This window comes from Rutidosis leptorrhynchoides, chromosome 8 (assembly GCF_046630445.1).
Source record: "Rutidosis leptorrhynchoides isolate AG116_Rl617_1_P2 chromosome 8, CSIRO_AGI_Rlap_v1, whole genome shotgun sequence".
Lineage (NCBI taxonomy): Eukaryota > Viridiplantae > Streptophyta > Magnoliopsida > Asterales > Asteraceae > Rutidosis > Rutidosis leptorrhynchoides.
Window position 1 is genome coordinate 168,149,163 of NC_092340.1, and position 11,357 is coordinate 168,160,519.

The 11,357-nt window shown below is 34.8% G+C and overlaps 1 non-coding gene across 1 annotated transcript; it reads right to left on the reverse strand.

Annotated features, from left to right (window-relative positions):
* Positions 1 to 1,793: 1,793 nt before the first annotated feature.
* Positions 1,794 to 1,900, reverse strand: LOC139865088 (small nucleolar RNA R71). The gene has a single exon (XR_011764617.1). It is a non-coding gene; the product is annotated as a small nucleolar RNA R71 (small nucleolar RNA).
* Between the last annotated feature and the right edge of the window lie 9,457 nt (positions 1,901 to 11,357).

Consider the following 11,357-nt stretch of genomic DNA (forward strand, 5'->3'; position numbering starts at 1 on the left):
CCGCTGCCGGGGACACTTTTTGTGTCTTCACGGGGTATTTAAGTTTTTTTTTTTAGTTTTTGATTGATTAAAGATATATTAATATAAATATAATAATTTAATAAATATAATAATTTAATAATATTGAAATAAAATATAATAATATAATAATAATTTTGAATCAAATTTGAATCGTAAAGTTTTAAAAAGTCGTATTTATTAAATACTTCAGGGGTATATTATGTAACTTATAATTAATAATTTCTATTATGTCGCTTTCATGTGAATAGTAAATTAATTAATTTGGTTTTATTTACTATTCATGAATAGTAAATGAGTTAAAAAAAGTTTTTTAAAAAAAATAATAAAAAAAATTATTAATTTCGTGAAAAAAAAATTTTAAAAAAAAATAAAATTTAAAATCCTTAAAAAGAAATATTAAAATCGTTAAAAAATAAAAATAAAATATAAAAATAAATTTATTTTTAAAAAAAAATTATATATATTTTTAAGATTTTGTCTATAAAATTAAAAAAATATATATATTTATTTTAAGTTTTATTACCTTTAGATTTTTAGACTCTAGTTACAACTTTTAGTATTAAGTTTAGTTTTGCCATAGTTATTTTTATATTTTTAGATTTTTAGGCTTTGCCGTAAAATCTCTTAAGTGCTTTTTCTTTAGACTAAGATTTAGGTGGCTTAAAATTTTGCGACGCCGGTTTAAAATTTTAGTATCATTTTAAGTAATTGCCGTTTTTCGTTTAGAATCCCTTTTAGGTTTCGACGCGCTACTTTCTTATTTTTATTTTTCGACCTTTTATTTTTTCGACGTTTTTCGACGCAATCTTTTTCTTTCTTATTTCTCGACGCTCTAGTTTTTGGGACATAGAATTTTCTATTTCTTCTCTAAAATTTCAAACGAAAAATTATTTTAAGCGATTAAATTGATAGACATCCAAATTTTCTGGTTCGTAGTAATAGTTGGATTTGTTAGTGGCGAGTTGTGGACTTCCTATTTAAAGGGTCCTGGCTACCTGCTGCATCTATTGGCTATTCGAAACGTGGGCAAAATCAGAAAAGTCTATTAATTTGATAACTTATATAATTTTTATTTTTATAACTAATAAGATATTCAGTGAATGCACCGAGCAAAACGTTCACCACCTTTCATACGTTCACCACCTGTAACTCGATCAAGGTATCTAGCCAATATTGTTGCCATTGATTTTTCTTTAGAATCATCATCTAGTCGAACAAGTTCTCCAACTCAAATTTCCGATAATCCATTTTTTGAACCCGACTTCACAACTGAGAATCCGGAGGATATTCAAGGACAATTCCAAGATCCTGAACCACTAATCATTCCTCCTGAACTACAAATAGTTAAATCAGAATCTTCTAGTGATTCGGATTCAACAAATTCAATTATGGAAGTAACGGAACCTCAAAGTATGGAAGACCGAATAAGAGCCACACGCACGGGCCAAGGTCACCCCATTAATCAGCCAGATGTTAGAGCATCAGATTTTGAAATCAAAGGACAAATCCTACACATGATCACCAATCAGTGCCAATTTGGTGGTACAACAAAAGAAGATCCAAACGAACATCTTCGAACTTTTAATAGGATTTGTAATCTATTTAAAATCCGAGAAGTTGAGGATGAAACTATTTATCTTATGTTGTTCCCATGGACTTTAAAAGGAGAAGACAAAGATTGGTTAGAATCGTTACCTGAAGGAACGATTGACTCATGGGATATTTTAGTTGAGAAATTTCTTCAAAGATTCTTTCCGGCATCTAAAGCCGTGAGACTTCAAGGAGAAATTGCCACGTTCGTGCAAAAGCCAAATGAAACGTTATATGAGGCTTGGACAAGATTCGGAAGGATGTTGAGAGGATGTCCTCAACACGGTTTAGATACTTTTCAAATAGTGCAAATTTTCTATAAAGGCGTCGACATCGCCACACGAAAAGACATCGACACAGCAGCTGGTGGTTCCATTATAAAGAAAACGGCAACCGAAGCTCACAAGATCATTGATAACACTATATCTCACTCTCATGAGTGGCATCAGGAAAAAGATATTTTTCGTTCATCTAAAGCGGCTAGAGCTGATTCTAGCCATAACTTTGATTCTGTTTTCGCAAAAATAGATGCTTTCGAGAGACGAATGGAAAAGATGACTAAAGATATTCACGCAATACGAATCAGTTGTGAGCAATGCGGTAGACCACACTTAACGAAAGATTGTAATGTTGAGCAAACGATGGAACAACGAGAGAATGTTTCCTACATAAACCAAAGGCCGAGAAATAATTATCAACCGCCAAGGCCAAACTTTAATCGAAATCAAAACATTCTTTACAATCCAAATGGACCCAATAATAACTCATACAACCAACAAGGTCCGAATAACCAACCAACTCAAAACAACACTTTTAATCAACAAAGACATAGCTTGTATAAACCACCACAACAAACCGAAGAGAAAAAGTCAAATCTGGAAGAAGTGGTATTTAAGCTAGTTGAATCTCAAACACAATTTATTGAAACTCAAACCCAAACGAATGAGAGGTTTGATCAGTCATTTAGAACTCAACAAGCTTCCATTTTTAATCTAGAAAAACAAGTAGGTACTCTTGTTAGATTGATGAGTGAAAGGGAACAAGGAAAGCTACCGGGTAATAATGAAGTAAATCCTCGGAATGAAAATGTTAACATGGTATCAACAAATTCTGAAAAACCAACACCAGAAGATGGGAAAGTTTTAGATGTGAGTAACAATGAAGAAGTTACAACACCACCACCCGAGTATGTAAAGCCAGTGGTGGCACCATACAAAACACCCATCCGGTTTCCAAGAAAAGGAGTTGAGTATGAGCAAGTGATAGGTAATAAAGTTTATGATACCTTTGGAAAAAAGAAGAAGAAGAAGAATAAGAAAGTGCAAGAAACAAAAACCGTAGAAGTAAACCCGGTGAAGACAGTTCCACCAAAACCTCCACCTATGGTAGGTGATCCGGGTGAATTTATTGTTCCTTGTCTACTAAGTGACTGTGTCATGTATGATGCACTAGCAGATTTAGGTGCAAGTGTTAGTGTTATGCCTCTTTCATTATATAAGAGATTAGGAGTAGGTGAGTTAAGTCCAACGGATATGAGTGTTCGATTCCTTGATCAAACCATTAAGCACCCAGTTGGAATTGCTGACAACCTACCCGTTCAAGTAGGTAATTTAACCTTTCTAATCGAATTCATTGTCATTGACATAGAAGAGGACCCAAACATTCCTCTAATTTTAGGTCGACCATTCTTAGCATCCACCGGGGCATTATTTGATGTAAGAACGGGTAGAATGACACTTAGTAATGATGAGAAATCGATCACCTTTATGATTCGAAAGTCTAAATCTCCACCAACCAAAACTGTTGAACCAACAAAAATGATTGGTAAGAACCATGTTGTTTTACCAACTCCAATGGTAGTGCTCAACAATAATAAAACGCCTAAGTGTGGGGAAAATGAAGTAACACCTAATGATGACCTGATAACAAAGAACCCCATTGTTGATACGAAATTAAATGATCCCGTTATTAATAGTTCAATGAAGAAACTTATTAAATGAATTCGCGATGCTAGAACCAAGGGGAACTTTAAGTTATGTAACCGGTTAGTATCTAATATGTCGCCTAAAGAAAAGGCGAAATTAGTTAAATTTGTGGATATTACACAAGAATCCGACCAATGGCTTAAAGCAAAAGTCACATATATGCAAGTTGATTATGGTCCAAGAAAAATTGACGATGAAGTTAATCACAATTTTGACACCACAGCTACCTAAGTGTGGGGAGATTCAAAATGTTCTAAAAAGAAAATGCTGTCTAGAGTTAGTTGTTCTGTTCTCGTGTTGTTCCGAGAATGGAATCCGATTGATCTTTTCTACTAGCAGACACTAAAGAACTAGTTTTCTCCCCCCATTCTGAATTTTTTTTTTGTTTTGTAGGTTTTATATGAAATTATTATGCTTTTTAAATTTAAGTTTTGTGTGATTTTAAAAACAAAAATTTACTTTATTTAATTAAGTTTAAAAAAATGATTTTTAAAATTCGTCGTGAGTTAAACACTAGGTCATTGAACCGAAATTGCTTTACCCGAGGGCGGGACGACAAATTTTGTTATCATTATTTTTAATTTTATTGATTTAAAGTATGCCAAAAAAAATATTAGATTTTATAAATTTTTGAAAGTGGGGTAATATACCAAACTTCAAAAATATGTATATATGTTTGTAGTTTATCTTATGTACAAAACAAGGTAAAACAACGCACTTTCAAAGACTGTCATTAAGTTCAGCAAAAGCTACTCATTTTGACGACAAGACGCAAAATATCAAATGTGAAATAACAACAATATGTTTGCAAACTCGGTAATTTTAATCATTTTGCTACACTAATCACCCACATGAATTTAAATTTTTACTGATTTCTTGCAAATGAGGGCATTGCAAGATCTCAAGTGTGGGGAAGGGTTATAAATTCTCCTGGGTTTACACTTGGTTTAATTGCCAAATTTTGTGAAAATTTAAAAAATTTTCAACAAAATAAATTCAAAATCATGTTTATACATATTTATGAACGATAAAACTAGGTGATACTACCGAAATTATTGTTACCTTGGAAAGGACATAAATTGAGAAACAACCCAAAACGCTTGAATTCATTTAAAATGGAATATAGTGGAATAAAAAGGCTAAGAAAGAAATAAATAAAAGCTGAGTGTGGGAAGAATTCACCAAGTTCTTTAAAACATATATCACATATCTGTACAAGCTTATTGCAGGTACTTTTGTTTTGGACTAAACTAATCAGTTTTACTCGATTTACTGTAATAAATTCGAAAGAAAGATGGATCTACATGATGAATCAATTCCATCATTAAAAGGAAGTAAAGTCTTCCAAAAAAGACACGCGCTTCTTGATTTAGGTCAAGAAGTTGTCGTCCAGACCAGCTGTAGGTTGACGAAAAATCTAGAAAAGTCATCTCGAAAATTAGCAGGAAATCCACGGACCTCAGCATCAAACAGGGTCGCCATGTGGTCAGAATTATCCTAACCATGAGAGGATCTGTCTCGTAAAATGGGGTGGGAGCCATGCAAATTAGCTTGATAAGACTAATGAATCAGACCCCCAGTAAGGATAATCTCCTTAAAGATTAAAAATCAGCTTTTAAGCCTGATATTACTCAATCCTTGAGATTGACTTTAAAGATTGAGAATTACAAACTCATGGAATTCGATGATATCTAAACTCGAACTTGAACGAGAAAATATTTTGATCAAATTACAAACCGATTTGTTTTCTAAAAACCTATTTTTAATGCATTCATTACCATTGAACGTAAAATCATGAGAATTCATCAGAATTCATTAGGTCACCTGAACCAAATCGGGTGTCAACCGTAAGAACGGTGGTTGCATAGCATGGTCGAAGACAGGACCTTGTGCCAGACCAGAAAAATTATAGGATGATCTTTACTATTGCTCCTACAAATGATAGTAATAGCATCCGACACGTTTTAGACCATGAACAAATGCATGTCATTAGACATTGCCTTAACAGTTTCTTGTTCATCGCTTTCCTTTACAACCGGACGGTAGTTTACCGAAAGGTAATATACGGGACAAGTAAACTGGACGTGTTGCTTTCCTAATACAAGGTTAGCAAGTGGGTGACACAAAATCGTAAAGTTTTGAGCTAAAATTTTAAAATCCGAAACCCACAAAACCCACAATAACATTTTGCAACACTGGTGAAGGGTTATTCCGGAAAACTTATCTAGGATAAAAACTAGATTGAATTTTCAAAAGATCAAATGTTTTCATAAAGATCCAATTTCCTAACGGATCTAAATTTTTATAGTCATGTGAGACTGTAAACCACATCGTTACTATCATTGTTCATAACCGCCGTATTGAAATCACTGATGTACAAAGTGTGAAGAATAAAGAAGTGATTCAAGTATGTTTTTATTTCAAGACTATATTGCTTGAGGACAAGCAACGCTCAAGTGTGGGAATATTGATAATAAATAAAAACGAACACATATTTCATAGCATTATCCCTCAAGAAAGACAAGATTTTAGTTGCAATTGTTCTATTTACAAGTGATATTCGTTTAAATAATAAAAGGTGAAGACAAAAGGCAGATTCGACGATTTGAAGACGCAAACGACCAAAAAGCTAAAAAGTACAAAGTACAATCCAAGTGGTTCAATATATTGATGAGAAACGTCTAAAAATTACAAACGTACAAGCCGCAAAACGCAAAGTACAAGATATTAAATTATACGAAAAGGTGTTCAAAATCCGGAACCGAGACATGAACCAACTTTCAACGCTCGACGCAACGCAGCTGAAAGTACAAGTCATCTATGCACAAGAATATAATATAATATTTAAACAATTCATAAAAAGAATAATAATAAATAATAAAAAATTTTAATTGAGCATAGTTAAGGGGTCATAAGTGAAAATTTCAAATCAACATTTGCCTATAAAACGAGACTACGGAGAATGAAGAAAGACACACCTTTTTCCAATCTTCTTTCTCTATATATGTAATTTATATATATTTATAATTATAATTTTATTTTAAGTTTAATAATAATTGAGTTATTGTAAGAAATGTTTTACGGGTTTTAAAGTCGGAACTCTGTCCGTGTAACGCTACGCGATTATTCACCACTGTAAGCTATGTTCTTCCTTTTTAAATTAATGTCTCGTAACTAAGTTATTATTATGCTTATTTAAGCCGAAGTAATCATGATGTTGGACTAAATATTAAAGATTGGGTTATTGGATTTTGTACCATAATTAGGGTATGGATAAAAGACCGACACTTGTGGACATTGGACCATGGACCATTAATAGATGGGGGGTATTGTCTAATCGAATGACAACTCTTTAGAGTCTGTCAAACCTATCTTCAAATTAGTTAATCTAATAATTATTAAATGATTATGCATGTCCTATTTAGTGACGTTTATACTACATCTTTTACAATCATTTAATTAATCAATTGGGTTGGGTAATTTATTATTCATTCTGGCCAAGTGGGTAAATTAATAATCATGGACTAATTAAAACAGGGGTGGATTACATACAAGGGTAATTGGTGTAATTGTTAACAAAGTATTAAGACCTTGGATTACACACAGTCAATAACCTGGTGTAATTATTAACAAAGTATTAAGACCTTGTTACAGTTCGAAACCCCAATTAGTTGGAATATTTGACTTCGGGTATAAGGTTAATTTGACGATCATTTTATAATTATGACCGATGAACTATTATGGGCAAAAACCAGATAGGTATCAAATAAATCCAGGACCAAGGACAATTAACCCAGCATAATAAATTAAAATCAAAACGTCAAACATCATGATTACAAAAGTTTAAATAAGCATAATTCCTTTATTTTATATCTCATCGTACTTTTATTTACTGTCATTTTATTTATCGCACTTTTAATTTATTGTACTTTTAATTATCGTCATTTACTTTACACTTTAAATTAAGTTATATTTTGCATTAGGTTTTAATTGTGACTTAAGTTTTAAAATCGACAAACCGGTCATTAAACGGTAAAAACCCCCAAAGTTACCTATAATTACTATATATCACTGAATCTAGCTTAACTACTTAATTAACTAATTTGACCTAGTAAGACACCCAATAATAGTGTCCACGGATCGACCTCCCGGACTTTACCTTAGCTATATTATTACACGATAGGTATACTTACCTTTTGTGTTTTAGTTTAATTTAGATGATTTCCTGTAGTAAATAAATATAAAACTGATAGCCGTTTCATACACACCCTCTAGAACACATCAGACGACCTTCTCCAGTTCCTGAGCAAGTGCCACCTTCAATGTTTCCTGCACTTCCCGAGAAACACATAACTCGTCCCGGGTGGACTCCAAGGCCTCCTTCACCGACACCGGCTCCCTCTCAAGGTGAGTGACTGTCCCCGACAACTAAGCCACACGACGGTTATCATTCTCAAACATCACACAATGCTCGTGAATACGACGAGCATCAGCCTCGCTCTGGTTTAATTCATCTGCCGCAAGATGCTGAGCAAACACGGAAAGGTTATGAAGTCCAGATATTCCCTATAAACCGGGTAATCTGAAGCATCACAGTGAAGAAGATCACGAAATGGCTCAACATTACAGTCGGGCAGAACGTAAACATTCTGCCCACCATTTGTTGTCAGCCGGGGGCGATCATCCGAGACCTCCACGGCGGGCTTTTTCCGGAATGATGCCCTTGAACCTACCTCCTTTCAGTAGCTGGCTCCTCCTCAGCCACCCGACTCTCCCCCATAACCGGCTCAAGCTTCTCCCGGGGAGTAACTCGCTCCAACAACGGAACCATGGGGGCAGATGCCTGCGCCCCCGCAGAAGTCACACGAGCGTTACCTATGCATACACGAAAGAAAGAAATGTATTCAGCACAAAATACAATTAGGCAAGTTAAGAAGAGTGCGCGTCGAAGGCATACCTTCAGCTGTCGCAAACAGCTCAATCTGGTGCCTGGTACGATGGATCAGCCCACCCTCTGAAGAACCGCCATTGAAAGATTCCAAATCTTCAGGAGGCGGCGCCCAGTGATGGCTAGAAGACTCCGGAGGCATACCTTCAACCACCTTATCGGTAAAGACCATGCGATCTAGACTCGTCGCCCTCAGAACCTCCGACACAGTTAACTCTGCACAGATCATCAAAACGTCATTTTACAAACCATGACTAGAAAAAAAAAGAAGGATGGAAAATGCCGCACGGATAAATACCTATCAGAATGGGTCCAGTTGTTGCTAACATTAGCCGTTACCAACACCTGCTCATCATAGGACCGTTGAGGAATCTTCAGGCCCCTCAACTGGTCAAGCATCAATTCACCCAGCTCAGATAACTGTCTCGGCTACTGAACAGTCACCGACCTAAACAAATAGGATTGTGCATTCTTCAATGGAAAGTCAGAACACTTGGCAAAAACGAACGATTGCACCCAGTTATCTGTAATCGCTGGTGCCTCCCCAAGGAAATCCATCTCATTAGTAAACGTGTACCACCCTCTGCGATAGGACGATAGCCGAAAAATGCTTCTGAAAATGTTCAAGCTTGGGACCATGCCTAAACCATTAAAATACATTTCAAACAGCACGATCGCGCGAACCCCATTCGGATGCAAACGAGCAACACTAAGGCCATAGAAATTTAAAACCTTCATGAAGAAACGAGTAAATGGGTATCTCAAATTTGAGACCTCAAAGGGTCTCAAATAGATAGCACAATGATTTGGTGGGGGACCACAAGCGCGCTGCTGTGACCTTGGAATCACTAACCCCAAGCCTCGTAGTTGAGGGCATATATAGCAAATCCTATCAAGATAGGCTTGATCAATGTAGCTAGGCGCACATAACACGTCATGAAGAATATTAGCAGATCTGGGGGCCATATTGAGCGAAGAAGAAAATAGGAAGATTCAAATTGAAGAAGATAAGAAAATTGTTTCTCTGTATTATGCAAAGCGAATACTATCAAAAGCGGACAGGCTTGAGTAAAAATAAATGATCGTTTATATAGGCAAAAATTCTATGCGGGTCCCATAAAACTCAAAAAGGTGCATTGAAACACGAGAAGCACTTTACTATGATTAAGGCAGCATTAATTGAACGTCAAATCACGCGCATGGGTCATGTTAACTTAAGTTTGGCAACGCAGCTGTCCCAGCCGACCTCACCAAACTGGGGGGGACTTAATGATACGCATAATGATCCGTCTCAAAACGACATTAACAAAGTAGCGACCGGCTAGGATTTTACCCAGCACTGCCTATCCCGGAAGAAGGGCTACTCCCCGACATCATCCGTCATCATATAGCCAGTCAAGATAACTATAACCGTGAAGAAACACTTGGAACAAGTAGAAAGCAAAACCTTCTTGGATTAGACTGAGAGCTCCGTGACACCTTAGACGCAACCGACAAGCTGCTGGTACTGATAATGCTAAAAACGAACATATATTTCATAGCATTATTCCTCAAGAAAGACAAGCTTTTAGTTGCAATTGTTCTATTTACAAGTGATATTCGTTTAAATAATAAAAGGTGAAGACAAAAGACAGATTCGACAAATTGAAGACACAAACGACCAAAAAGCTCAAAAGTACAAAATTGGGCGTCCCTATAAATTACCATATACACTCAATCGGACACGATGGGCGGGCTATTTATATGTACGAATAATCATTCATTTAACCGGACACGGGAATGGATTAATAGCCACTAGAATAATTAAAACAGGGGTGAAATTATGTACAAGGACACTTGGTATAATTGATAACAAAATATTAAAACCTTGGGTTACACGCAGTCGATAACCTGGTGTAATTATTAAACAAAGTATTAAAATCTTGTTACCGTTTAAGTCCCCAATTAGTTGGAATATTTAACTTCGGGTATAAGGATAATTTGATGAGGACACTCGCACTTTATATTTATGACTGATGGACTGTTATGGACAAAAACCAGACGGACATATTAAATAATCCAGGACAAAGGACAATTAACCCATGGGCATAAAACTAAAATCAACACGTCAAACATCATGATTACGGAAGTTTAAATAAGCATAATTCTTTTATTTCATATTTAATTTCCTTTATTTTATATTTAATTGCACTTCTAATTATCGCATTTTTATTGTTATTGTATTTAATTGCACTTTTAATTATCGTACTTTTTAATTATCGCAAGTTTATTTTATCGCACTTTTATTATTCGCAATTTCATTATCGTTATTTACTTTATGCTTTAATTTAAGTCTTGTATTTATTTTTAATATTTTACATTTGGTTTTAACTGTGACTAAAGTTTTAAAATCGACAAACCGGTCATTAAACGGTAAAAACCCCCCTTTATAATAATAATATTACTTATATTTCTATTTTTATAAAAGTAAACTAATATAGCGTTAAGCTTTGTTTAAAAAGATTCCCCGTGGAACGAACCGGACATACTAAAAACTATACTACTGTACGATTAGGTACACTGCCTATAAGTGTTGTAGGAAGGTTTAAGTATATCCATTCTATAAATAAATAAATATCTTGTGTAAAATTGTATCGTATTTAATAGTATTTTCTGTAAAAATATAAGCTATTTTATATACTACTCTGCTAAAACATCAAGTATTTTTGGCGCCGCTGCCGGGGAGTCTCTTAAAAGCCGGAAGCGCAACGCTAATATAGAAAAAAAAAGATTTTTATTTTACTTTTATTAAAATTCGTTTTTATAAAAGTACG